This window comes from Gadus chalcogrammus, chromosome 12 (genome assembly GCF_026213295.1).
Source record: "Gadus chalcogrammus isolate NIFS_2021 chromosome 12, NIFS_Gcha_1.0, whole genome shotgun sequence".
Classification (NCBI taxonomy): Eukaryota; Metazoa; Chordata; class Actinopteri; order Gadiformes; family Gadidae; genus Gadus; species Gadus chalcogrammus.
The window spans coordinates 7,044,204-7,068,505 of record NC_079423.1 but is presented as its reverse complement, the minus strand read 5'-3'; the positions used below and the strand labels follow the sequence as shown (position 1 = coordinate 7,068,505).

The window sequence follows — 24,302 nt, the reverse complement described above, 5'->3', positions numbered from 1 at the left end:
GCGTGTTCAGGGTGGTATGGCCGTAAGCAATTAGTGCAGGCGCAAAACCAGTTTTATACAGTAGCATAAGGAGTGAGAAAGCTGCGATGAGGCTCGACGTTACACTTTACAAAAACAATCATAGTTAGATATAAACGGCAGTAATTGATCAGTAGGATCCTTATCCAGTAAACGATCATTGGGACATCGGAATTCATTAATTATCTGAAATACACTGCGTGTGCGTGTGATGTTAAATGTTGAACCAAGGTTAACGGTTAAAGTGTCAGAGAATGGGTGGTGATTTTTGACGTCTCCCAATCTGAAGTGAGCGTGCGTGTTTGTGTTGGTGAAAGTTTAAGAAATGTACAACTGTCGTTTCAGCTCTCTGGTGCTCCTGCTGGCAGTCACTATACTGTCCTCATGTTTCACAAAAATAGTTTTGAGAGACGTTGTCAGTTTTTGTATGTTGCTTAAATCTCCAAAGCGGTTGGCAGTAAACATCAGGTCACGGTACGCCACGGAGTCAATGAGCTCGAGTGAAAAAGAAAAAAAGCTTACAGCACCTGGTATTCCCAGGCGGTCTCCATCCAGTATAACCAGGCCCGACCCTGCTTAGCTTCCGAGATCAGCGAGATCGGGCATGTTCAGGGTGGTATGGCCGCGTAATCAATTAGTGCAGGCGCAAAACCAGGTTTTATACAGTAGCACATAAGGAGTGAGAAAGCTGCTGAGGCTCAACGTTTACAATTTTACAAACAACAATTCATTAGTTGATATATAAACGGCAGTAATTGATTCCAGTAGGACTCCTTATCCATTGTAACGATCATGTGACATATGAAATCATTAATTATCTGAAATACACTGCGTGTGTTTTGTGATGTTAAATGTTGAACCAAGGTTAACGGTAAGGTCAGAGAATGGTTGGTGATTTTGACGTCCTCCCATGATCTGAGTGAGCGTGCGTGTTTTGTGTTGGTGAAAGTTTAAGAAAATCGTACAACTGTCGGTTCAGCTCTCTGGTGCTCCCTGCTGGGCAGTATCACTATTACTGTCCTCAGTTCACAAAAATAGTTTGTAGAGACGTTGTCAGTTTTGTAGTGCTTAAACCTCAAAGCGGTTGGCAGTAAACATCAGGTCACGGTACGCCACGGTAGGCCACGGAGGCAATGAGCTCGAGTTGAAAAAGAAAAGCTTACAGCACCTGGTATTCCCAGGCGGTCTCCCATTCCAAGTACTAACCAGGCCCGACCCTGCTTAGCTTCCGAGATCAGACGAGATCGGGCGTGTTCAGGTGGTATGGCCGTAAGCAATTAGTGCAGGCGCAAAACCAGGTTTTATACAGTAGCACAATAAGGAGTGAGAAAGCTGCTGAGGCTCGACGTTACACTTTTACAAAACAATCATTAGTTAGATATAAACGGCAGTAATTGATTCAGTAGGACTCCTTATCCATGTAAACGATCATTGTGACATCTGAATTCATTAATTATCTGAAATACACTGCGTGTGCGTGTGATGTTAAAGGTTTGAACCAAGGTTAACGGTTAAAGTGTCAAGAGAATGGGTGGTGATTTTTGACGTCCTCCCATGATCTGAAGTGAGCTGTGCGTGTTTGTGTTGGTGAAAGTTTAAGAAATGTACAACTGTCGGTTCAGCTCTCTGGTGCTCCCTTCTGGCAGTATCACTATACTGTCCTCATGTTTCACCACATCGTTTGAGAGACGTTGTCAGTCTTTATATGGTTGCTTTTAATCCTCCAAAGCGGTGGCAGTCAACATCAGGTCAACGGTACGCCACGGTAGGCCACGGACTTGGAGGCAATGAGCTCGATGTTGATAAAAGAAATAGCTTACAGCACCTGGTATTCCCAGGCGGTACTCCCATCCAAGTATCACCAGGCCCGACCCTGCTTAGTTCCGAGATCAGACGAGGATCGGGCTGTTCAGGGTGGTATGGCCGTAAGCAATTAGTGACAGGCGCAAAACCAGGTTTTATACAGTAGCACATAAGGAGTGAGAAAAGCTGCTGAGGCTCGACGTTACACTCTTACAAAAACAATATTAGTTAGTATAAACGGCAGAGTAATTGATTCAGTAGAACTCCTTATCCATGTAAACGATCATTGTGACATCTGAATTCATTAATTATCTGAAATACACTGCGTGTGCGTGTGATGTTAAATGTTGAACCAAGGTTAACGGTAAAGTGTCAGAGAATGGGTGGTGATTTTTTGACGTCCTCCCATGATCTGAAGTGAGCGTGCGTGTTTGTGTTGGTGAAAGTTTAAGAAATGTACAACTGTCGGTTCAGCTCTCTGGTGCTCCCTGCTGGCAGTATCACTATACTGTCCTCATGTTTCACAAAAATAGTTTTGAGAGACGTTGTCAGTTTTGTATGTTGCTTAAATCCTCCCAAAGCGGTTGGCAGTAAACATCAGGTCACGGTACGCCACGGTAGGCCACGAGTCAATGAGCTCGAGTTGAAAAGAAAAAGCTTACAGCACCTGGTATTCCCAGGCGGTCTCCATCCAAGTACTAACCAGCCGACCCTGCTAGCTTCCGAGATCAGACGAGATCGGGCGTGTTCAGGGTGTATGGCCGTAAGCAATTAGTGCAGGCGCACAAACCAGGTTTTATACAGTAGCACATAAGGAGTGAGGAAGCTGCTGAGGCTCGACGTTACACTTTACAAAACAATCATTAGTTAGATATAAACGGGCAGTAATTGATTCAGTAGGACTCCTTATCCATGTAAACGATCATTGTGACATCTGAATTCATTAATTATCTGAAATACACTGCGTGTGCGTGTGATGTTAAATGTTTGAACCAAGGTTAACGGTTTAAAGTGTCAGAGAATGGGTGGTGATTTTTTGACGTCCTCCCATGATCTGAAGTGAGCGTGCGTGTTTGTGTTGGTGAAAGTTTAAGAAATGTACAACTGTCGGTTTCAGCTCTCTGGTGCTCCCTGCTGGCAGTATCACTATACTGTCCTCATGTTTCACAAAAATAGTTTTGAGAGACGTTGTCAGTTTTTGTATGTTGCTTAAATCCTCCAAAGCGGTTGGCAGTAAACATCAGGTCACGGTACGCCACGGTAGGCCACGGAGGTCAATGAGCTCGAGTTGAAAAAGAAAACGCTTACAGCACCTGGTATTCCCAGGCGGTCTCCCATCCACGTACTAACCAGGCCCGACCCTGCTTAGCTTCCGAGATCAGACGAGATCGGGCGTGTTCAGGGTGGTATGGCCGTAAGCAATTAGTGCAGGCGCAAAACCAGGTTTTATACAGTAGCACATAAGGAGTGAGGAAAGCTGCTGAGGCTCGACGTTACACTTTTACAAAAACAATCATTAGTTAGATATAAACGGCAGTAATTGATTCAGTAGGACTCCTTATCCATGTAAACGATCATTGTGACATCTGAATTCATTAATTATCTGAAATACACTGCGTGTGCGTGTGATGTTAAATGTTTGAACCAAGGTTAACGGTTAAGTGTCAGAGAATGGGTGGTGATTTTTTGACGTCCTCCCATGATCTGAAGTGAGCGTGCGTGTTGTGTTGGTGAAAGTTTAAGAAATGTACAACTGTCGGTTCAGCTCTCTGGTGCTCCCTGCTGGCAGTATCACTATACTGTCCTCATGTTTCACAAAAATAGTTTTGAGAGACGTTGTCAGTTTTGTATGTTGCTTAAATCCTCCAAAGCGGTTGGCAGTAAACATCAGGTCACGGTAGGCTCACGGTAGGCCACGGAGGCAATGAGCTCGAGTTGAAAAAGAAAAGCTTACAGCACCTGGTATTCCCAGGCGGTCTCCCATCCAAGTACTAACCAGGCCCGACCCTGCTTAGCTTCCGAGATCAGACGAGATCGGGCGTGTTCAGGGTGGTATGGCCGTAAGCAATTAGTGCAGGCGCAAAACCAGGTTTTATACAGTAGCACATAAGGAGTGAGAAAGCTGCTGAGGCTCGACGTTACACTTTTACAAAAACAATCATTAGTTAGATATAAACGGCAGTAATTGATTCAGTAGGACTCCTTATCCATGTAAACGATCATTGTGACATCTGAATTCATTAATTATCTGAAATACACTGCGTGTGCTGTGATGTTAAATGTTTGAACCAAGGTTAACGGTTAAAGTGTCAGAGAATGGGTGGTGATTTTTTGGCGTCCTCCCATGATCTGAAGTGAGCGTGCGTGTTTGTGTTGGTGAAAGTTTAAGAAATGTACAACTGTCGGTTCAGCTCTCTGGTGCTCCCTGCTGGCAGTATCACTATACTGTCCTCATGTTTCACAAAAATCGTTTTGAGAGACGTTGTCAGTTTTGTATGTTGCTTAAATCCTCCAAAGCGGTTGGCAGTAAACATCAGGTCACGTACGCACGGTAGGCCACGGAGTCAATGAGCTCGAGTTGAAAAAGAAAAGCTTACAGCACCTGGTATTCCCAGGCGGTCTCCCATCCAAGTACTAACCAGGCCCGACCCTGCTTAGCTTCCGAGATCAGACGAGATCGGGCGTGTTCAGGGTGGTATGGCCGTAAGCAATTAGTGCAGGCGCAAAACCAGGTTTTATACAGTAGCACATAAGGAGTGAGAAAGCTGCTGAGGCTCGACGTTACACTTTTACAAAAACAATCATTAGTTAGATATAAACGGCAGTAATTGATTCAGTAGGACTCCTTATCCATGTAAACGATCATTGTGACATCTGAATTCATTAATTATCTGAAATACACTGCGTGTGCGTGTGATGTTAAATGTTTGAACCAAGGTTAACGGTTAAAGTGTCAGAGAATGGGTGGTGATTTTTTGACGTCCTCCCATGATCTGAAGTGAGCGTGCGTGTTTGTGTTGGTTGAAAGTTTTAAGAAATGTACAACTGTCGGTTCAGCTCTCTGGTGCTCCCTGCTGGCAGTATCACTATACTGTCCTCATGTTTCACAAAAACAGTTTTGAGAGACGTTGTCAGTTTTTGTATGTTGCTTAAATCCTCCAAAGCGGTTGGCAGTAAACATCAGGTCACGGTAGGTCACGGTAGGCCACGGAGGCAATGAGCTCGAGTTGAAAAAGAAAAAGCTTACAGCACCTGGTATTCCCAAGGCGGTCTCCCATCCAAGTACTAACCAGGCCGACCCTGCTTAGCTTCCGAGATCAGACGAGATCGGGGCGTGTTCAGGGTGGTATGGCCGTAAGCAATTAGTGCAGGCGCAAAACCAGGTTTTATACAGTAGCACATAAGGAGTGAGAAAGCTGCTGAGGCTCGACGTTACACTTTTACAAAAACAATCATTAGTTAGATATAAACGGCAGTAATTGATTCAGTAGGACTCCTTATCCATGTAAACGATCATTGTGACATCTGAATTCATTAATTATCTGAAATACACTGCGTGTGCGTGTGATGTTAAATGTTTGAACCAAGGTAAACGGTTAAAGTGTCAGAGAATGGGTGGTGATTTTTGACGTCCTCCCATGATCTGAAGTGAGCGTGCGTGTTTGTGTTGGTGAAAGTTTAAGAAATGTACAACTGTCGGTTCAGCTCTCTGTGCTCCCTGCTGGCAGTATCACTATACTGTCCTCATGTTTCACAAAAATAGTTTTGAGAGACGTTGTCAGTTTTTGTATGTTGCTTAAATCCTCCAAAGCGGTTGGCAGTAAACATCAGGTCACGGTACGCCACGGAGGCAATGAGCTCGAGTTGAAAAAGAAAAAGCTTACAGCACCTGGTATTCCCAGGCGGTCTCCCATCCAAGTACTAACCAGGCCCGACCCTGCTTAGCTTCCGAGATCAGACGAGATCGGGCGTGTTCAGGGTGGTATGGCCGTAAGCAATTAGTGCAGGCGCAAAACCAGGTTTTATACAGTAGCACATAAGGAGTGAGAAAGCTGCTGAGGCTCGACGTTACACTTTTACAAAAACAATCATTAGTTAGATATAAACGGCAGTAATTGATTCAGTAGGACTCCTTATCCATGTAAACGATCATTGTGACATCTGAATTCATTAATTATCTGAAATACACTGCGTGTGCGTGTGATGTTAAATGTTTGAACCAAGGTTAACGGTTAAAGTGTCAGAGAATGGGTGGTGATTTTTTGACGTCCTCCCATGATCTGAAGTGAGCGTGCGTGTTTGTGTTGGTGAAAGTTTAAGAAATGTACAACTGTCGGTTCAGCTCTCTGGTGCTCCCTGCTGGCAGTATCACTATACTGTCCTCATGTTTCACAAAAATAGTTTTGAGAGACGTTGTCAGTTTTTGTATGTTGCTTAAATCCTCCAAAGCGGTTGGCAGTAAACATCAGGTCACGGTACGCCACGGTAGGCCACGGAGGCAATGAGCTCGAGTTGAAAAAGAAAAAGCTTACAGCACCTGGTATTCCCAGGCGGTCTCCCATCCAAGTACTAACCAGGCCCGACCCTGCTTAGCTTCCGAGATCAGACGAGATCGGGCGTGTTCAGGGTGGTATGGCCGTAAGCAATTAGTGCAGGCGCAAAACCAGGTTTTATACAGTAGCACATAAGGAGTGAGAAAGCTGCTGAGGCTCGACGTTACACTTTTACAAAAACAATCATTAGTTAGATATAAACGGCAGTAATTGATTCAGTAGGACTCCTTATCCATGTAAACGATCATTGTGACATCTGAATTCATTAATTATCTGAAATACACTGCGTGTGCGTGTGATGTTAAATGTTTGAACCAAGGTTAACGGTTAAAGTGTCAGAGAATGGGTGGTGATTTTTTGACGTCCTCCCATGATCTGAAGTGAGCGTGCGTGTTTGTGTTGGTGAAAGTTTAAGAAATGTACAACTGTCGGTTCAGCTCTCTGGTGCTCCCTGCTGGCAGTATCACTATACTGTCCTCATGTTTCACAAAAATAGTTTTGAGAGACGTTGTCAGTTTTGTATGTTGCTTAAATCCTCCAAAGCGGTTGGCAGTAAACATCAGGTCACGGTACGCCACGGTAGGCCACGGAGGCAATGAGCTCGAGTTGAAAAAGAAAAGCTTACAGCACCTGGTATTCCCAGGCGGTCTCCCATCCAAGTACTAACCAGGCCCGACCCTGCTTAGCTTCCGAGATCAGACGAGATCGGGCGTGTTCAGGGTGGTATGGCCGTAAGCAATTAGTGCAGGCGCAAAACCAGGTTTTATACAGTAGCACATAAGGAGTGAGAAAGCTGCTGAGGCTCGACGTTACACTTTTACAAAAACAATCATTAGTTAGATATAAACGGCAGTAATTGATTCAGTAGGACTCCTTATCCATGTAAACGATCATTGTGACATCTGAATTCATTAATTATCTGAAATACACTGCGTGTGCGTGTGATGTTAAATGTTTGAACCAAGGTTAACGGTTAAAGTGTCAGAGAATGGGTGGTGATTTTTTGACGTCCTCCCATGATCTGAAGTGAGCGTGCGTGTTTGTGTTGGTGAAAGTTTAAGAAATGTACAACTGTCGGTTCAGCTCTCTGGTGCTCCCTGCTGGCAGTATCACTATACTGTCCTCATGTTTCACAAAAATAGTTTTGAGAGACGTTGTCAGTTTTTGTATGTTGCTTAAATCCTCCAAAGCGGTTGGCAGTAAACATCAGGTCACGGTACGCACGGTAGGCCACGGAGGCAATGAGCTCGAGTTGAAAAAGAAAAGCTTACAGCACCTGGTATTCCCAGGCGGTCTCCCATCCAAGTACTAACCAGGCCCGACCCTGCTTAGCTTCCGAGATCAGACGAGATCGGGCGTGTTCAGGGTGGTATGGCCGTAAGCAATTAGTGCAGGCGCAAAACCAGGTTTTATACAGTAGCACATAAGGAGTGAGAAAGCTGCTGAGGCTCGACGTTACACTTTTACAAAAACAATCATTAGTTAGATATAAACGGCAGTAATTGATTCAGTAGGACTCCTTATCCATGTAAACGATCATTGTGACATCTGAATTCATTAATTATCTGAAATACACTGCGTGTGCGTGTGATGTTAAATGTTTGAACCAAGGTTAACGGTTAAAGTGTCAGAGAATGGGTGGTGATTTTTTGACGTCCTCCCATGATCTGAAGTGAGCGTGCGTGTTTGTGTTGGTGAAAGTTTAAGAAATGTACAACTGTCGGTTCAGCTCTCTGGTGCTCCCTGCTGGCAGTATCACTATACTGTCCTCATGTTTCACAAAAATAGTTTTGAGAGACGTTGTCAGTTTTGTATGTTGCTTAAATCCTCCAAAGCGGTTGGCAGTAAACATCAGGTCACGGTACGCCACGGTAGGCCACGGAGGCAATGAGCTCGAGTTGAAAAAGAAAAAGCTTACAGCACCTGGTATTCCCAGGCGGTCTCCCATCCAAGTACTAACCAGGCCCGACCCTGCTTAGCTTCCGAGATCAGACGAGATCGGGCGTGTTCAGGGTGGTATGGCCGTAAGCAATTAGTGCAGGCGCAAAACCAGGTTTTATACAGTAGCACATAAGGAGTGAGAAAGCTGCTGAGGCTCGACGTTACACTTTTACAAAAACAATCATTAGTTAGATATAAACGGCAGTAATTGATTCAGTAGGACTCCTTATCCATGTAAACGATCATTGTGACATCTGAATTCATTAATTATCTGAAATACACTGCGTGTGCGTGTGATGTTAAATGTTTGAACCAAGGTTAACGGTTAAAGTGTCAGAGAATGGGTGGTGATTTTTTGACGTCCTCCCATGATCTGAAGTGAGCGTGCGTGTTTGTGTTGGTGAAAGTTTAAGAAATGTACAACTGTCGGTTCAGCTCTCTGGTGCTCCCTGCTGGCAGTATCACTATACTGTCCTCATGTTTCACAAAAATAGTTTTGAGAGACGTTGTCAGTTTTGTATGTTGCTTAAATCCTCCAAAGCGGTTGGCAGTAAACATCAGGTCACGGTAGCCACGGTAGGCCACGGAGGCAATGAGCTCGAGTTGAAAAAGAAAAGCTTACAGCACCTGGTATTCCCAGGCGGTCTCCCATCCAAGTACTAACCAGGCCCGACCCTGCTTAGCTTCCGAGATCAGACGAGATCGGGCGTGTTCAGGGTGGTATGGCCGTAAGCAATTAGTGCAGGCGCAAAACCAGGTTTTATACAGTAGCACATAAGGAGTGAGAAAGCTGCTGAGGCTCGACGTTACACTTTTACAAAAACAATCATTAGTTAGATATAAACGGCAGTAATTGATTCAGTAGGACTCCTTATCCATGTAAACGATCATTGTGACATCTGAATTCATTAATTATCTGAAATACACTGCGTGTGCGTGTGATGTTAAATGTTTGAACCAAGGTTAACGGTTAAAGTGTCAGAGAATGGGTGGTGATTTTTTGACGTCCTCCCATGATCTGAAGTGAGCGTGCGTGTTTGTGTTGGTGAAAGTTTAAGAAATGTACAACTGTCGTTTCAGCTCTCTGGTGCTCCCTGCTGGCAGTATCACTATACTGTCCTCATGTTTCACAAAAATAGTTTTGAGAGACGTTGTCAGTTTTTGTATGTTGCTTAAATCCTCCAAAGCGGTTGGCAGTAAACATCAGGTCACGGTACGCACGGTAGGCCACGGAGGCAATGAGCTCGAGTTGAAAAAGAAAAAGCTTACAGCACCTGGTATTCCCAGGCGGTCTCCCATCCAAGTACTAACCAGGCCCGACCCTGCTTAGCTTCCGAGATCAGACGAGATCGGGCGTGTTCAGGGTGGTATGGCCGTAAGCAATTAGTGCAGGCGCAAAACCAGGTTTTATACAGTAGCACATAAGGAGTGAGAAAGCTGCTGAGGCTCGACGTTACACTTTTACAAAAACAATCATTAGTTAGATATAAACGGCAGTAATTGATTCAGTAGGACTCCTTATCCATGTAAACGATCATTGTGACATCTGAATTCATTAATTATCTGAAATACACTGCGTGTGCGTGTGATGTTAAATGTTTGAACCAAGGTTAACGGTTAAAGTGTCAGAGAATGGGTGGTGATTTTTTGACGTCCTCCCATGATCTGAAGTGAGCGTGCGTGTTTGTGTTGGTGAAAGTTTAAGAAATGTACAACTGTCGGTTCAGCTCTCTGGTGCTCCCTGCTGGCAGTATCACTATACTGTCCTCATGTTTCACAAAAATAGTTTTGAGAGACGTTGTCAGTTTTTGTATGTTGCTTAAATCCTCCAAAGCGGTTGGCAGTAAACATCAGGTCACGGTACGCCACGGTAGGCCACGGAGGCAATGAGCTCGAGTTGAAAAAGAAAAAGCTTACAGCACCTGGTATTCCCAGGCGGTCTCCCATCCAAGTACTAACCAGGCCCGACCCTGCTTAGCTTCCGAGATCAGACGAGATCGGGCGTGTTCAGGGTGGTATGGCCGTAAGCAATTAGTGCAGGCGCAAAACCAGGTTTTATACAGTAGCACATAAGGAGTGAGAAAGCTGCTGAGGCTCGACGTTACACTTTTACAAAAACAATCATTAGTTAGATATAAACGGCAGTAATTGATTCAGTAGGACTCCTTATCCATGTAAACGATCATTGTGACATCTGAATTCATTAATTATCTGAAATACACTGCGTGTGCGTGTGATGTTAAATGTTTGAACCAAGGTTAACGGTTAAAGTGTCAGAGAATGGGTGGTGATTTTTTGACGTCCTCCCATGATCTGAAGTGAGCGTGCGTGTTTGTGTTGGTGAAAGTTTAAGAAATGTACAACTGTCGGTTCAGCTCTCTGGTGCTCCCTGCTGGCAGTATCACTATACTGTCCTCATGTTTCACAAAAATAGTTTTGAGAGACGTTGTCAGTTTTTGTATGTTGCTTAAATCCTCCAAAGCGGTTGGCAGTAAACATCAGGTCACGGTACGCACGGTAGGCCACGGAGGCAATGAGCTCGAGTTGAAAAAGAAAAAGCTTACAGCACCTGGTATTCCCAGGCGGTCTCCCATCCAAGTACTAACCAGGCCCGACCCTGCTTAGCTTCCGAGATCAGACGAGATCGGGCGTGTTCAGGGTGGTATGGCCGTAAGCAATTAGTGCAGGCGCAAAACCAGGTTTTATACAGTAGCACATAAGGAGTGAGAAAGCTGCTGAGGCTCGACGTTACACTTTTACAAAAACAATCATTAGTTAGATATAAACGGCAGTAATTGATTCAGTAGGACTCCTTATCCATGTAAACGATCATTGTGACATCTGAATTCATTAATTATCTGAAATACACTGCGTGTGCGTGTGATGTTAAATGTTTGAACCAAGGTTAACGGTTAAAGTGTCAGAGAATGGGTGGTGATTTTTTGACGTCCTCCCATGATCTGAAGTGAGCGTGCGTGTTTGTGTTGGTGAAAGTTTAAGAAATGTACAACTGTCGGTTCAGCTCTCTGGTGCTCCCTGCTGGCAGTATCACTATACTGTCCTCATGTTTCACAAAAATAGTTTTGAGAGACGTTGTCAGTTTTTGTATGTTGCTTAAATCCTCCAAAGCGGTTGGCAGTAAACATCAGGTCACGGTACGCCACGGTAGGCCACGGAGGCAATGAGCTCGAGTTGAAAAAGAAAAGCTTACAGCACCTGGTATTCCCAGGCGGTCTCCCATCCAAGTACTAACCAGGCCCGACCCTGCTTAGCTTCCGAGATCAGACGAGATCGGGCGTGTTCAGGGTGGTATGGCCGTAAGCAATTAGTGCAGGCGCAAAACCAGGTTTTATACAGTAGCACATAAGGAGTGAGAAAGCTGCTGAGGCTCGACGTTACACTTTTACAAAAACAATCATTAGTTAGATATAAACGGCAGTAATTGATTCAGTAGGACTCCTTATCCATGTAAACGATCATTGTGACATCTGAATTCATTAATTATCTGAAATACACTGCGTGTGCGTGTGATGTTAAATGTTTGAACCAAGGTTAACGGTTAAAGTGTCAGAGAATGGGTGGTGATTTTTTGACGTCCTCCCATGATCTGAAGTGAGCGTGCGTGTTTGTGTTGGTGAAAGTTTAAGAAATGTACAACTGTCGTTTCAGCTCTCTGGTGCTCCCTGCTGGCAGTATCACTATACTGTCCTCATGTTTCACAAAAATAGTTTTGAGAGACGTTGTCAGTTTTTGTATGTTGCTTAAATCCTCCAAAGCGGTTGGCAGTAAACATCAGGTCACGGTACGCCACGGTAGGCCACGGAGTCAATGAGCTCGAGTTGAAAAAGAAAAAGCTTACAGCACCTGGTATTCCCAGGCGGTCTCCCATCCAAGTACTAACCAGGCCCGACCCTGCTTAGCTTCCGAGATCAGACGAGATCGGGCGTGTTCAGGGTGGTATGGCCGTAAGCAATTAGTGCAGGCGCAAAACCAGGTTTTATACAGTAGCACATAAGGAGTGAGAAAGCTGCTGAGGCTCGACGTTACACTTTTACAAAAACAATCATTAGTTAGATATAAACGGCAGTAATTGATTCAGTAGGACTCCTTATCCATGTAAACGATCATTGTGACATCTGAATTCATTAATTATCTGAAATACACTGCGTGTGCGTGTGATGTTAAATGTTTGAACCAAGGTTAACGGTTAAAGTGTCAGAGAATGGGTGGTGATTTTTTGACGTCCTCCCATGATCTGAAGTGAGCGTGCGTGTTTGTGTTGGTGAAAGTTTAAGAAATGTACAACTGTCGGTTCAGCTCTCTGGTGCTCCCTGCTGGCAGTATCACTATACTGTCCTCATGTTTCACAAAAATAGTTTTGAGAGACGTTGTCAGTTTTTGTATGTTGCTTAAATCCTCCAAAGCGGTTGGCAGTAAACATCAGGTCACGGTACGCCACGGTAGGCCACGGAGTCAATGAGCTCGAGTTGAAAAAGAAAAAGCTTACAGCACCTGGTATTCCCAGGCGGTCTCCCATCCAAGTACTAACCAGGCCCGACCCTGCTTAGCTTCCGAGATCAGACGAGATCGGGCGTGTTCAGGGTGGTATGGCCGTAAGCAATTAGTGCAGGCGCAAAACCAGGTTTTATACAGTAGCACATAAGGAGTGAGAAAGCTGCTGAGGCTCGACGTTACACTTTTACAAAAACAATCATTAGTTAGATATAAACGGCAGTAATTGATTCAGTAGGACTCCTTATCCATGTAAACGATCATTGTGACATCTGAATTCATTAATTATCTGAAATACACTGCGTGTGCGTGTGATGTTAAATGTTTGAACCAAGGTTAACGGTTAAAGTGTCAGAGAATGGGTGGTGATTTTTTGACGTCCTCCCATGATCTGAAGTGAGCGTGCGTGTTTGTGTTGGTGAAAGTTTAAGAAATGTACAACTGTCGTTTCAGCTCTCTGGTGCTCCCTGCTGGCAGTATCACTATACTGTCCTCATGTTTCACAAAAATAGTTTTGAGAGACGTTGTCAGTTTTTGTATGTTGCTTAAATCCTCCAAAGCGGTTGGCAGTAAACATCAGGTCACGGTACGCCACGGTAGGCCACGGAGGCAATGAGCTCGAGTTGAAAAAGAAAAAGCTTACAGCACCTGGTATTCCCAGGCGGTCTCCCATCCAAGTACTAACCAGGCCCGACCCTGCTTAGCTTCCGAGATCAGACGAGATCGGGCGTGTTCAGGGTGGTATGGCCGTAAGCAATTAGTGCAGGCGCAAAACCAGGTTTTATACAGTAGCACATAAGGAGTGAGAAAGCTGCTGAGGCTCGACGTTACACTTTTACAAAAACAATCATTAGTTAGATATAAACGGCAGTAATTGATTCAGTAGGACTCCTTATCCATGTAAACGATCATTGTGACATCTGAATTCATTAATTATCTGAAATACACTGCGTGTGCGTGTGATGTTAAATGTTTGAACCAAGGTTAACGGTTAAAGTGTCAGAGAATGGGTGGTGATTTTTTGACGTCCTCCCATGATCTGAAGTGAGCGTGCGTGTTTGTGTTGGTGAAAGTTTAAGAAATGTACAACTGTCGTTTCAGCTCTCTGGTGCTCCCTGCTGGCAGTATCACTATACTGTCCTCATGTTTCACAAAAATAGTTTTGAGAGACGTTGTCAGTTTTTGTATGTTGCTTAAATCCTCCAAAGCGGTTGGCAGTAAACATCAGGTCACGGTACGCCACGGTAGGCCACGGAGGCAATGAGCTCGAGTTGAAAAAGAAAAAGCTTACAGCACCTGGTATTCCCAGGCGGTCTCCCATCCAAGTACTAACCAGGCCCGACCCTGCTTAGCTTCCGAGATCAGACGAGATCGGGCGTGTTCAGGGTGGTATGGCCGTAAGCAATTAGTGCAGGCGCAAAACCAGGTTTTATACAGTAGCACATAAGGAGTGAGAAAGCTGCTGAGGCTCGACGTTACACTTTTACAAAAACAATCATTAGTTAGATATAAACGGCAGTAATTGATTCAGTAGGACTCCTTATCCATGTAAACGATCATTGTGACATCTGAATTCATTAATTATCTGAAATACACTGCGTGTGCGTGTGATGTTAAATGTTTGAACCAAGGTTAACGGTTAAAGTGTCAGAGAATGGGTGGTGATTTTTTGACGTCCTCCCATGATCTGAAGTGAGCGTGCGTGTTTGTGTTGGTGAAAGTTTAAGAAATGTACAACTGTCGGTTCAGCTCTCTGGTGCTCCCTGCTGGCAGTATCACTATACTGTCCTCATGTTTCACAAAAATAGTTTTGAGAGACGTTGTCAGTTTTTGTATGTTGCTTAAATCCTCCAAAGCGGTTGGCAGTAAACATCAGGTCACGGTACGCCACGGTAGGCCACGGAGTCAATGAGCTCGAGTTGAAAAAGAAAAAGCTTACAGCACCTGGTATTCCCAGGCGGTCTCCCATCCAAGTACTAACCAGGCCCGACCCTGCTTAGCTTCCGAGATCAGACGAGATCGGGCGTGTTCAGGGTGGTATGGCCGTAAGCAATTAGTGCAGGCGCAAAACCAGGTTTTATACAGTAGCACATAAGGAGTGAGAAAGCTGCTGAGGCTCGACGTTACACTTTTACAAAAACAATCATTAGTTAGATATAAACGGCAGTAATTGATTCAGTAGGACTCCTTATCCATGTAAACGATCATTGTGACATCTGAATTCATTAATTATCTGAAATACACTGCGTGTGCGTGTGATGTTAAATGTTTGAACCAAGGTTAACGGTTAAAGTGTCAGAGAATGGGTGGTGATTTTTTGACGTCCTCCCATGATCTGAAGTGAGCGTGCGTGTTTGTGTTGGTGAAAGTTTAAGAAATGTACAACTGTCGGTTCAGCTCTCTGGTGCTCCCTGCTGGCAGTATCACTATACTGTCCTCATGTTTCACAAAAATAGTTTTGAGAGACGTTGTCAGTTTTTGTATGTTGCTTAAATCCTCCAAAGCGGTTGGCAGTAAACATCAGGTCACGGTACGCCACGGTAGGCCACGGAGTCAATGAGCTCGAGTTGAAAAAGAAAAAGCTTACAGCACCTGGTATTCCCAGGCGGTCTCCCATCCAAGTACTAACCAGGCCCGACCCTGCTTAGCTTCCGAGATCAGACGAGATCGGGCATGTTCAGGGTGGTATGGCCGTAATCAATTAGTGCAGGCGCAAAACCAGGTTTTATACAGTAGCACATAAGGAGTGAGAAAGCTGCTGAGGCTCGACGTTACACTTTTACAAAAACAATCATTAGTTAGATATAAACGGCAGTAATTGATTCAGTAGGACTCCTTATCCATGTAAACGATCATTGTGACATCTGAATTCATTAATTATCTGAAATACACTGCGTGTGCGTGTGATGTTAAATGTTTGAACCAAGGTTAACGGTTAAAGTGTCAGAGAATGGGTGGTGATTTTTTGACGTCCTCCCATGATCTGAAGTGAGCGTGCGTGTTTGTGTTGGTGAAAGTTTAAGAAATGTACAACTGTCGGTTCAGCTCTCTGGTGCTCCCTGCTGGCAGTATCACTATACTGTCCTCATGTTTCACAAAAATAGTTTTGAGAGACGTTGTCAGTTTTGTATGTTGCTTAAATCCTCCAAAGCGGTTGGCAGTAAACATCAGGTCACGGTACGCCACGGTAGGCCACGGAGGCAATGAGCTCGAGTTGAAAAAGAAAAAGCTTACAGCACCTGGTATTCCCAGGCGGTCTCCATCCAAGTACTAACCAGGCCCGACCCTGCTTAGCTTCCGAGATCAGACGAGATCGGGAGTGTTCAGGGTGGTATGGCCGTAATCAATTAGTGCAGGCGCAAAACCAGGTTTTATACAGTAGCACATAAGGAGTGAGAAAGCTGCTGAGGCTCGACGTTACACTTTTACAAAAACAATCATTAGTTAGATATAAACGGCAGTAATTGATTCAGTAGGACTCCTTATCCATGTAAACGATCATTGTGACATCTGAATTCATTAATTATCTGAAATACACTGCGTGTGCGTGTGATGTTAAATGTTTGAACCAAGGTTAACGGTTAAAGTGTCAGAGAATGGGTGGTGATTTTTTGACGTCCTCCCATGATCTGAAGTGAGCGTGCGTGTTTGTGTTGGTGAAAGTTTAAGAAATGTACAACTGTCGGTTCAGCTCTCTGGTGCTCCCTGCTGGCAGTATCACTATACTGTCCTCATGTTTCACAAAAATAGTTTTGAGAGACGTTGTCAGTTTTTGTATGTTGCTTAAATCCTCCAAAGCGGTTGGCAGTAAACATCAGGTCACGGTACGCCACGGTAGGCCACGGAGGCAATGAGCTCGAGTTGAAAAAGAAAAAGCTTACAGCACCTGGTATTCCCAGGCGGTCTCCCATCCAAGTACTAACCAGGCCCGACCCTGCTTAGCTTCCGAGATCAGACGAGATCGGGCGTGTTCAGGGTGGTATGGCCGTAAGCAAATAGTGTAGGCGCAAAACCAGGTTTTATACAGTAGCACATAAGGAGTGAGAAAGCTGCTGAGGCTCGACGTTACACTCTTACAAAAACAATCATTAGTTAGATATAAACGGCAGTAATTGATTCAGTAGGACTCCTTATCCATGTAAACGATCATTGTGACATCTGAATTCATTAATTATCTGAAATACACTGCGTGTGCGTGTGATGTTAAATGTTTGAACCAAGGTTAACGGTTAAAGTGTCAGAGAATGGGTGGTGATTTTTTGACGTCCTCCCATGATCTGAAGTGAGCGTGCGTGTTTGTGTTGGTGAAAGTTTAAGAAATGTACAACTGTCGGTTCAGCTCTCTGGTGCTCCCTGCTGGCAGTATCACTATACTGTCCTCATGTTTCACAAAAATAGTTTTGAGAGACGTTGTCAGTTTTTGTATGTTGCTTAAATCCTCCAAAGCGGTTGGCAGTAAACATCAGGTCACGGTACGCCACGGTAGGCCACGGAGGCAATGAGCTCGAGTTGAAAAAGAAAAAGCTTACAGCACCTGGTATTCCCAGGCGGTCTGCCATCCAAGTAAAAACCAGGCCCGACCCTGCTTAGCTTCCAAGATCAAACGAGATCGGGCGTGTTCAGGGTGGTATGGCCGTAAACAATTAGTGCAGGCGCAAAACCAGGTTTTATACAGTAGCACATAAGGAGTGAGAAAGCTGCTGAGGCTCGACGTTACACTTTTACAAAAACAATCATTAGTTAGATATAAACGGCAGTAATTGATTCAGTAGGACTCCTTATCCATGTAAACGATCATTGTGACATCTGAATTCATTAATTATCTGAAATACACTGCGTGTGCGTGTGATGTTAAATGTTTGAACCAAGGTTAACGGTTAAAGTGTCAGAGAATGGGTGGTGATTTTTTGACGTCCTCCCATGATCTGAAGTGAGCGTGCGTGTTTGTGTTGGTGAAAGTTTAAGAAATGTACAACTGTCGGTTCAGCTCTCTGGTGCTCCCTGCTGGCAGTATCACTATACTGTCCTCATGTTTCACAAAAATAGTTTTGAGAGACGTTGTCAGTTTTTGTATGTTGCTTAAATCCTCCAAAGCCGTTAGGCAGTAAACATCAGGTCACGGTACGCCACGGAGTCAATGAGCTCGAGTTGAAAAAGAAAAAGCTTACAGCACCTGGTATTCCCAGGCGGTCTCCCATCCAAGTACTAACCAGGCCCGACCCTGCTTAGCTTCCGAGATCAGACGAGATCGGGCGTGTTCAGGGTGGTATGGCCGTAAGCAATTAGTGCAGGCGCAAAACCAGGTTTTATACAGTAGCACATAAGGAGTGAGAAAGCTGCTGAGGCTCGACGTTACACTTTTACAAAAACAATCATTAGTTAGATATAAACGGCAGTAATTGATTCAGTAGGACTCCTTATCCATGTAAACGATCATTGTGACATCTGAATTCATTAATTATCTGAAATACACTGCGTGTGCGTGTGATGTTAAATGTTTGAACCAAGGTTAACGGTTAAAGTGTCAGAGAATGGGTGGTGATTTTTTGACGTCCTCCCATGATCTGAAGTGAGCGTGCGTGTTTGTGTTGGTGAAAGTTTAAGAAATGTACAACTGTCGTTCAGCTCTCTGGTGCTCCCTGCTGGCAGTATCACTATACTGTCCTCATGTTTCACAAAAATAGTTTTGAGAGACGTTGTCAGTTTTTGTATGTTGCTTAAATCCTCCAAAGCGGTTGGCAGTAAACATCAGGTCACGGTACGCCACGGTAGGCCACGGAGTCAATGAGCTCGAGTTGAAAAAGAAAAGCTTACAGCACCTGGTATTCCCAGGCGGTCTCCCATCCAAGTACTAACCAGGCCCGACCCTGCTTAGCTTCCGAGATCAGACGAGATCGGGCGTGTTCAGGGTGGTATGGCCGTAAGCAATTAGTGCAGGCGCAAAACCAGGTTTTATACAGTAGCACATAAGGAGTGAGAAAGCTGCTGAGGCTCGACGTTACACTCTTACAAAAACAATCATTAGTTAGATATAAACGGCAGTAATTGATTCAGTAGGACTCCTTATCCATGTAAACGATCATTGTGACATCTGAATTCATTAATTATCTGAAATACACTGCGTGTGCGTGTGATGTTAAATGTTTGAACCAAGGTTAACGGTTAAAGTGTCAGAGAATGGGTGGTGATTTTTTGACGTCCTCCCATGATCTGAAGTGAGCGTGCGTGTTTGTGTTGGTGAAAGTTTAAGAAATGTACAACTGTCGTTTCAGCTCTCTGGTGCTCCCTGCTGGCAGTATCACTATACTGTCCTCATGTTTCACAAAAATAGTTTTGAGAGACGTTGTCAGTTTTTGTATGTTGCTTAAATCCTCCAAAGCGGTTGGCAGTAAACATCAGGTCACGGTACGCCACGGTAGGCCACGGAGGCAATGAGCTCGAGTTGAAAAAGAAAAATCTTACAGCACCTGGTATTCCCAGGCGGTCTCTCATCCAAGTACTAACCAGGCCCGACCCTGCTTAGCTTCCGAGATCAGACGAGATCGGGCATGTTCAGGGTGGTATGGCCGTAATCAATTAGTGCAGGCGCAAAACCAGGTTTTATACAGTAGCACATAAGGAGTGAGAAAGCTGCTGAGGCTCGAAGTTACACTTTTACAAAAACAATCATTAGTTAGATATAAACGGCAGTAATTGATTCAGTAGGACTCCTTATCCATGTAAACGATCATTGTGACATCTGAATTCATTAATTATCTGAAATACACTGCGTGTGCGTGTGATGTTAAATGTTTGAACCAAGGTTAACGGTTAAAGTGTCAGAGAATGGGTGGTGATTTTTTGACGTCCTCCCATGATCTGAAGTGAGCGTGCGTGTTTGTGTTGGTGAAAGTTTAAGAAATGTACAACTGTCGGTTCAGCTCTCTGGTGCTCCCTGCTGGCAGTATCACTATACTGTCCTCATGTTTCACAAAAATAGTTTTGAGAGACGTTGTCAGTTTTTGTATGTTGCTTAAATCCTCCAAAGCGGTTGGCAGTAAACATCAGGTCACGGTACGCCACGGTAGGCCACGGAGGCAATGAGCTCGAGTTGAAAAAGAAAAAGCTTACAGCACCTGGTATTCCCAGGCGGTCTCCCATCCAAGTACTAACCAGGCCCGACCCTGCTTAGCTTCCGAGATCAGACGAGATCGGGCGTGTTCAGGGTGTAATGGCCGTAAGCAATTAGTGCAGGCGCAAAACCAGGTTTTATACAGTAGCACATAAGGAGTGAGAAAGCTGCTGAGGCTCGACGTTACACTTTTACAAAAACAATCATTAGTTAGATATAAACGGCAGTAATTGATTCAGTAGGACTCCTTATCCATGTAAACGATCATTGTGACATCTGAATTCATTAATTATCTGAAATACACTGCGTGTGCGTGTGATGTTAAATGTTTGAACCAAGGTTAACGGTTAAAGTGTCAGAGAATGGGTGGTGATTTTTTGACGTCCTCCCATGATCTGAAGTGAGCGTGCGTGTTTGTGTTGGTGAAAGTTTAAGAAATGTACAACTGTCGGTTCAGCTCTCTGGTGCTCCCTGCTGGCAGTATCACTATACTGTCCTCATGTTTCACAAAAATAGTTTTGAGAGACGTTGTCAGTTTTTGTATGTTGCTTAAATCCTCCAAAGCGGTTGGCAGTAAACATCAGGTCACGGTACGCCACGGTAGGCCACGGAGGCAATGAGCTCGAGTTGAAAAAGAAATAGCTTACAGCACCTGGTATTCCCAGGCGGTCTCCCATCCAAGTACTAACCAGGCCCGACCCTGCTTAGCTTCCGAGATCAGACGAGATCGGGCGTGTTCAGGGTGGTATGGCCGTAAGCAATTAGTGCAGGCGCAAAACCAGGTTTTATACAGTAGCACATAAGGAGTGAGAAAGCTGCTGAGGCTCGACGTTACACTCTTACAAAAACAATCATTAGTTAGATATAAACGGCAGTAATTGATTCAGTAGGACTCCTTATCCATGTAAACGATCATTGTGACATCTGAATTCATTAATTATCTGAAATACACTGCGTGTGCGTGTGATGTTAAATGTTTGAACCAAGGTTAACGGTTAAAGTGTCAGAGAATGGGTGGTGATTTTTTGACGTCCTCCCATGATCTGAAGTGAGCGTGCGTGTTTGTGTTGGTGAAAGTTTAAGAAATGTACAACTGTCGGTTCAGCTCTCTGGTGCTCCCTGCTGGCAGTATCACTATACTGTCCTCATGTTTCACAAAAATAGTTTTGAGAGACGTTGTCAGTTTTTGTATGTTGCTTAAATCCTCCAAAGCGGTTGGCAGTAAACATCAGGTCACGGTACGCCACGGTAGGCCACGGAGTCAATGAGCTCGAGTTGAAAAAGAAAAAGCTTACAGCACCTGGTATTCCCAGGAGGTCTCTCATCCAAGCCCGACCCTGCTTAGCTTCCGAGATCAGACGAGATCGGGCATGTTCAGGGTGGTATGGCCGTAATCAATTAGTGCAGGCGCAAAACCAGGTTTTATACAGTAGCACATAAGGAGTGAGAAAGCTGCTGAGGCTCGACGTTACACTTTTACAAAAACAATCATTAGTTAGATATAAACGGCAGTAATTGATTCAGTAGGACTCCTTATCCATGTAAACGATCATTGTGACATCTGAATTCATTAATTATCTGAAATACACTGCGTGTGCGTGTGATGTTAAATGTTTGAACCAAGGTTAACGGTTAAAGTGTCAGAGAATGGGTGGTGATTTTTTGACGTCCTCCCATGATCTGAAGTGAGCGTGCGTGTTTGTGTTGGTGAAAGTTTAAGAAATGTACAACTGTCGGTTCAGCTCTCTGGTGCTCCCTGCTGGCAGTATCACTATACTGTCCTCATGTTTCACAAAAATAGTTTTGAGAGACGTTGTCAGTTTTTGTATGTTGCTTAAATCCTCCAAAGCGGTTGGCAGTAAACATCAGGTCACGGTACGCCACGGTAGGCCACGGAGGCAATGAGCTCGAGTTGAAAAAGAAAAAGCTTACAGCACCTGGTATTCCCAGGCGGTCTCCCATCCAAGTACTAACCAGGCCCGACCCTGCTTAGCTTCCGAGATCAGACGAGATCGGGCGTGTTCAGGGTGGTATGGCCGTAAGCAATTAGTGCAGGCGCAAAACCAGGTTTTATACAGTAGCACATAAGGAGTGAGAAAGCTGCTGAGGCTCGACGTTACACTCTTACAAAAACAATCATTAGTTAGATATAAACGGCAGTAATTGATTCAGTAGGACTCCTTATCCATGTAAACGATCATTGTGACATCTGAATTCATTAATTATCTGAAATACACTGCGTGTGCGTGTGATGTTAAATGTTTGAACCAAGGTTAACGGTTAAAGTGTCAGAGAATGGGTGGTGATTTTTTGACGTCCTCCCATGATCTGAAGTGAGCGTGCGTGTTTGTGTTGGTGAAAGTTTAAGAAATGTACAACTGTCGGTTCAGCTCTCTGGTGCTCCCTGCTGGCAGTATCACTATACTGTCCTCATGTTTCACAAAAATAGTTTTGAGAGACGTTGTCAGTTTTTGTATGTTGCTTAAATCCTCCAAAGCGGTTGGCAGTAAACATCAGGTCACGGTACGCCACGGTAGGCCACGGAGTCAATGAGCTCGAGTTGAAAAAGAAAAAGCTTACAGCACCTGGTATTCCCAGGCGGTCTCCCATCCAAGTACTAACCAGGCCCGACCCTGCTTAGCTTCCGAGATCAGACGAGATCGGGCGTGTTCAGGGTGGTATGGCCGTAAGCAATTAGTGTAGGCGCAAAACCAGGTTTTATACAGTAGCACATAAGGAGTGAGAAAGCTGCTGAGGCTCGACGTTACACTTTTACAAAAACAATCATTAGTTAGATATAAACGGCAGTAATTGATTCAGTAGGACTCCTTATCCATGTAAACGATCATTGTGACATCTGAATTCATTAATTATCTGAAATACACTGCGTGTGCGTGTGATGTTAAATGTTTGAACCAAGGTTAACGGTTAAAGTGTCAGAGAATGGGTGGTGATTTTTTGACGTCCTCCCATGATCTGAAGTGAGCGTGCGTGTTTGTGTAGGTGAAAGTTTAAGAAATGTACAACTGTCGGTTCAGCTCTCTGGTGCTCCCTGCTGGCAGTATCACTATACTGTCCTCATGTTTCACAAAAACAGTTTTGAGAGACGTTGTCAGTTTTTGTATGTTGCTTAAATCCTCCAAAGCGGTTGGCAGTAAACATCAGGTCACGGTACGCCACGGTAGGCCACGGAGGCAATGAGCTCGAGTTGAAAAAGAAAAAGCTTACAGCACCTGGTATTCCCAGGCGGTCTCCCATCCAAGTACTAACCAGGCCCGACCCTGCTTAGCTTCCGAAATCAGACGAGATCGGGCGTGTTCAGGGTGGTATGGCCGTAAGCAATTAGTGCAGGCGCAAAACCAGGTTTTATACAGTAGCACATAAGGAGTGAGAAAGCTGCTGAGGCTCGACGTTACACTTTTACAAAAACAATCATTAGTTAGATATAAACGGCAGTAATTGATTCAGTAGGACTCCTTATCCATGTAAACGATCATTGTGACATCTGAATTCATTAATTATCTGAAATACACTGCGTGTGCGTGTGACGTTAAATGTTTGAACCAAGGTTAACGGTTAAAGTGTCAGAGAATGGGTGGTGATTTTTTGACGTCCTCCCATGATCTGAAGTGAGCGTGCGTGTTTGTGTTGGTGAAAGTTTAAGAAATGTACAACTGTCGGTTCAGCTCTCTGGTGCTCCCTGCTGGCAGTATCACTATACTGTCCTCATGTTTCACAAAAATAGTTTTGAGAGACGTTAGTCAGTTTTTGTATGTTGCTTAAATCCTCCAAAGCGGTTGGCAGTAAACATCAGGTCACGGTACGCCACAGTAGGCCACGGAGTCAATGAGCTCGAGTTGAAAAAAGAAAAAGCTTACAGCACCTGGTATTCCCAGGCGGTCTCCAATCCAAGTACTAACCAGGCCCGACCCTGCTTAGCTTCCGAGATCAGACGAGATCTGGCGTGTTCAGGGTGGTATGGCCGCAAGCAATTAGTGCAGGCGCAAAACCAGGTTTTATACAGTAGCACATAAGGAGTGAGAAAGCTACTGAGGCTCGACGTTACACTTTTACAAAAACAATCATTAGTTAGATATAAACGGCAGTAATTGATTCAGTAGGACTCCTTATCTATGTAAACGATCATTGTGACATCTGAATTCATTAATTATCTGAAATACACTGCGTGTGCGTGTGATGTTAAATGTTTGAACCAAGGTTAACGGTTAAAGTGTCAGAGAATGGGTGGTGATTTGTTGACGTCCTCCCATGATCTGAAGTGAGCGTGCGTGTTTGTGTTGGTGAAAGTTTAAGAAATGTACAACTGTCGTTTCAGCTCTCTGGTGCTCCCTGCTGGCAGTATC

The 24,302-nt window shown here is 44.4% G+C and overlaps 33 non-coding genes and 2 pseudogenes across 33 annotated transcripts; all 35 read right to left on the bottom strand.

The window, feature by feature from the left end:
* Positions 1–1,174: 1,174 nt before the first annotated feature.
* Positions 1,175–1,293, bottom strand: LOC130395650 (5S ribosomal RNA). The gene has a single exon (XR_008898682.1). It is a non-coding gene; the product is annotated as a 5S ribosomal RNA (ribosomal RNA).
* A 538-nt stretch (positions 1,294–1,831) lies between these two features.
* LOC130396244 (5S ribosomal RNA) lies at positions 1,832–1,949 on the bottom strand (annotated as a pseudogene).
* A 527-nt stretch (positions 1,950–2,476) lies between these two features.
* LOC130396249 (5S ribosomal RNA) lies at positions 2,477–2,590 on the bottom strand (annotated as a pseudogene).
* Positions 2,591–3,122: 532 nt separating this feature from the next.
* LOC130400802 (5S ribosomal RNA) lies at positions 3,123–3,241 on the bottom strand. Its single transcript, XR_008903275.1, has one exon. It is a non-coding gene; the product is annotated as a 5S ribosomal RNA (ribosomal RNA).
* A 527-nt stretch (positions 3,242–3,768) lies between these two features.
* LOC130396496 (5S ribosomal RNA) lies at positions 3,769–3,887 on the bottom strand. Its single transcript, XR_008899129.1, has one exon. It is a non-coding gene; the product is annotated as a 5S ribosomal RNA (ribosomal RNA).
* A 524-nt stretch (positions 3,888–4,411) lies between these two features.
* On the bottom strand, positions 4,412–4,530 carry LOC130396493 (5S ribosomal RNA). Its single transcript, XR_008899127.1, has one exon. It is a non-coding gene; the product is annotated as a 5S ribosomal RNA (ribosomal RNA).
* Positions 4,531–5,061: 531 nt separating this feature from the next.
* On the bottom strand, positions 5,062–5,181 carry LOC130395907 (5S ribosomal RNA). Its single transcript, XR_008898903.1, has one exon. It is a non-coding gene; the product is annotated as a 5S ribosomal RNA (ribosomal RNA).
* Positions 5,182–5,698: 517 nt separating this feature from the next.
* On the bottom strand, positions 5,699–5,817 carry LOC130396492 (5S ribosomal RNA). Its single transcript, XR_008899126.1, has one exon. It is a non-coding gene; the product is annotated as a 5S ribosomal RNA (ribosomal RNA).
* Positions 5,818–6,346: 529 nt separating this feature from the next.
* Positions 6,347–6,465, bottom strand: LOC130396491 (5S ribosomal RNA). Its single transcript, XR_008899125.1, has one exon. It is a non-coding gene; the product is annotated as a 5S ribosomal RNA (ribosomal RNA).
* Positions 6,466–6,992: 527 nt separating this feature from the next.
* Positions 6,993–7,111, bottom strand: LOC130396490 (5S ribosomal RNA). The gene has a single exon (XR_008899124.1). It is a non-coding gene; the product is annotated as a 5S ribosomal RNA (ribosomal RNA).
* A 527-nt stretch (positions 7,112–7,638) lies between these two features.
* On the bottom strand, positions 7,639–7,757 carry LOC130396489 (5S ribosomal RNA). The gene has a single exon (XR_008899123.1). It is a non-coding gene; the product is annotated as a 5S ribosomal RNA (ribosomal RNA).
* Positions 7,758–8,285: 528 nt separating this feature from the next.
* On the bottom strand, positions 8,286–8,404 carry LOC130396488 (5S ribosomal RNA). The gene has a single exon (XR_008899122.1). It is a non-coding gene; the product is annotated as a 5S ribosomal RNA (ribosomal RNA).
* A 526-nt stretch (positions 8,405–8,930) lies between these two features.
* On the bottom strand, positions 8,931–9,049 carry LOC130396487 (5S ribosomal RNA). The gene has a single exon (XR_008899121.1). It is a non-coding gene; the product is annotated as a 5S ribosomal RNA (ribosomal RNA).
* Positions 9,050–9,577: 528 nt separating this feature from the next.
* LOC130396486 (5S ribosomal RNA) lies at positions 9,578–9,696 on the bottom strand. Its single transcript, XR_008899120.1, has one exon. It is a non-coding gene; the product is annotated as a 5S ribosomal RNA (ribosomal RNA).
* A 529-nt stretch (positions 9,697–10,225) lies between these two features.
* On the bottom strand, positions 10,226–10,344 carry LOC130396485 (5S ribosomal RNA). Its single transcript, XR_008899119.1, has one exon. It is a non-coding gene; the product is annotated as a 5S ribosomal RNA (ribosomal RNA).
* Positions 10,345–10,872: 528 nt separating this feature from the next.
* LOC130396483 (5S ribosomal RNA) lies at positions 10,873–10,991 on the bottom strand. Its single transcript, XR_008899118.1, has one exon. It is a non-coding gene; the product is annotated as a 5S ribosomal RNA (ribosomal RNA).
* A 528-nt stretch (positions 10,992–11,519) lies between these two features.
* Positions 11,520–11,638, bottom strand: LOC130396481 (5S ribosomal RNA). The gene has a single exon (XR_008899116.1). It is a non-coding gene; the product is annotated as a 5S ribosomal RNA (ribosomal RNA).
* A 529-nt stretch (positions 11,639–12,167) lies between these two features.
* LOC130396480 (5S ribosomal RNA) lies at positions 12,168–12,286 on the bottom strand. The gene has a single exon (XR_008899115.1). It is a non-coding gene; the product is annotated as a 5S ribosomal RNA (ribosomal RNA).
* Positions 12,287–12,815: 529 nt separating this feature from the next.
* LOC130396479 (5S ribosomal RNA) lies at positions 12,816–12,934 on the bottom strand. The gene has a single exon (XR_008899114.1). It is a non-coding gene; the product is annotated as a 5S ribosomal RNA (ribosomal RNA).
* A 529-nt stretch (positions 12,935–13,463) lies between these two features.
* On the bottom strand, positions 13,464–13,582 carry LOC130396478 (5S ribosomal RNA). Its single transcript, XR_008899113.1, has one exon. It is a non-coding gene; the product is annotated as a 5S ribosomal RNA (ribosomal RNA).
* A 529-nt stretch (positions 13,583–14,111) lies between these two features.
* Positions 14,112–14,230, bottom strand: LOC130396477 (5S ribosomal RNA). The gene has a single exon (XR_008899112.1). It is a non-coding gene; the product is annotated as a 5S ribosomal RNA (ribosomal RNA).
* Positions 14,231–14,759: 529 nt separating this feature from the next.
* Positions 14,760–14,878, bottom strand: LOC130396476 (5S ribosomal RNA). The gene has a single exon (XR_008899111.1). It is a non-coding gene; the product is annotated as a 5S ribosomal RNA (ribosomal RNA).
* A 529-nt stretch (positions 14,879–15,407) lies between these two features.
* Positions 15,408–15,526, bottom strand: LOC130400732 (5S ribosomal RNA). Its single transcript, XR_008903207.1, has one exon. It is a non-coding gene; the product is annotated as a 5S ribosomal RNA (ribosomal RNA).
* A 528-nt stretch (positions 15,527–16,054) lies between these two features.
* On the bottom strand, positions 16,055–16,172 carry LOC130394812 (5S ribosomal RNA). The gene has a single exon (XR_008897934.1). It is a non-coding gene; the product is annotated as a 5S ribosomal RNA (ribosomal RNA).
* Positions 16,173–16,701: 529 nt separating this feature from the next.
* On the bottom strand, positions 16,702–16,820 carry LOC130396475 (5S ribosomal RNA). The gene has a single exon (XR_008899110.1). It is a non-coding gene; the product is annotated as a 5S ribosomal RNA (ribosomal RNA).
* Positions 16,821–17,349: 529 nt separating this feature from the next.
* Positions 17,350–17,468, bottom strand: LOC130395749 (5S ribosomal RNA). The gene has a single exon (XR_008898768.1). It is a non-coding gene; the product is annotated as a 5S ribosomal RNA (ribosomal RNA).
* Positions 17,469–17,988: 520 nt separating this feature from the next.
* LOC130396474 (5S ribosomal RNA) lies at positions 17,989–18,107 on the bottom strand. The gene has a single exon (XR_008899109.1). It is a non-coding gene; the product is annotated as a 5S ribosomal RNA (ribosomal RNA).
* A 527-nt stretch (positions 18,108–18,634) lies between these two features.
* LOC130396472 (5S ribosomal RNA) lies at positions 18,635–18,753 on the bottom strand. The gene has a single exon (XR_008899108.1). It is a non-coding gene; the product is annotated as a 5S ribosomal RNA (ribosomal RNA).
* Positions 18,754–19,282: 529 nt separating this feature from the next.
* Positions 19,283–19,401, bottom strand: LOC130395434 (5S ribosomal RNA). Its single transcript, XR_008898490.1, has one exon. It is a non-coding gene; the product is annotated as a 5S ribosomal RNA (ribosomal RNA).
* Positions 19,402–19,930: 529 nt separating this feature from the next.
* LOC130394306 (5S ribosomal RNA) lies at positions 19,931–20,049 on the bottom strand. Its single transcript, XR_008897477.1, has one exon. It is a non-coding gene; the product is annotated as a 5S ribosomal RNA (ribosomal RNA).
* Positions 20,050–20,578: 529 nt separating this feature from the next.
* LOC130396471 (5S ribosomal RNA) lies at positions 20,579–20,697 on the bottom strand. Its single transcript, XR_008899107.1, has one exon. It is a non-coding gene; the product is annotated as a 5S ribosomal RNA (ribosomal RNA).
* A 1,166-nt stretch (positions 20,698–21,863) lies between these two features.
* On the bottom strand, positions 21,864–21,982 carry LOC130396469 (5S ribosomal RNA). Its single transcript, XR_008899105.1, has one exon. It is a non-coding gene; the product is annotated as a 5S ribosomal RNA (ribosomal RNA).
* A 529-nt stretch (positions 21,983–22,511) lies between these two features.
* Positions 22,512–22,630, bottom strand: LOC130396468 (5S ribosomal RNA). The gene has a single exon (XR_008899104.1). It is a non-coding gene; the product is annotated as a 5S ribosomal RNA (ribosomal RNA).
* Positions 22,631–23,159: 529 nt separating this feature from the next.
* On the bottom strand, positions 23,160–23,278 carry LOC130400248 (5S ribosomal RNA). Its single transcript, XR_008902724.1, has one exon. It is a non-coding gene; the product is annotated as a 5S ribosomal RNA (ribosomal RNA).
* Positions 23,279–23,809: 531 nt separating this feature from the next.
* Positions 23,810–23,928, bottom strand: LOC130395230 (5S ribosomal RNA). Its single transcript, XR_008898310.1, has one exon. It is a non-coding gene; the product is annotated as a 5S ribosomal RNA (ribosomal RNA).
* Positions 23,929–24,302: the final 374 nt, after the last annotated feature.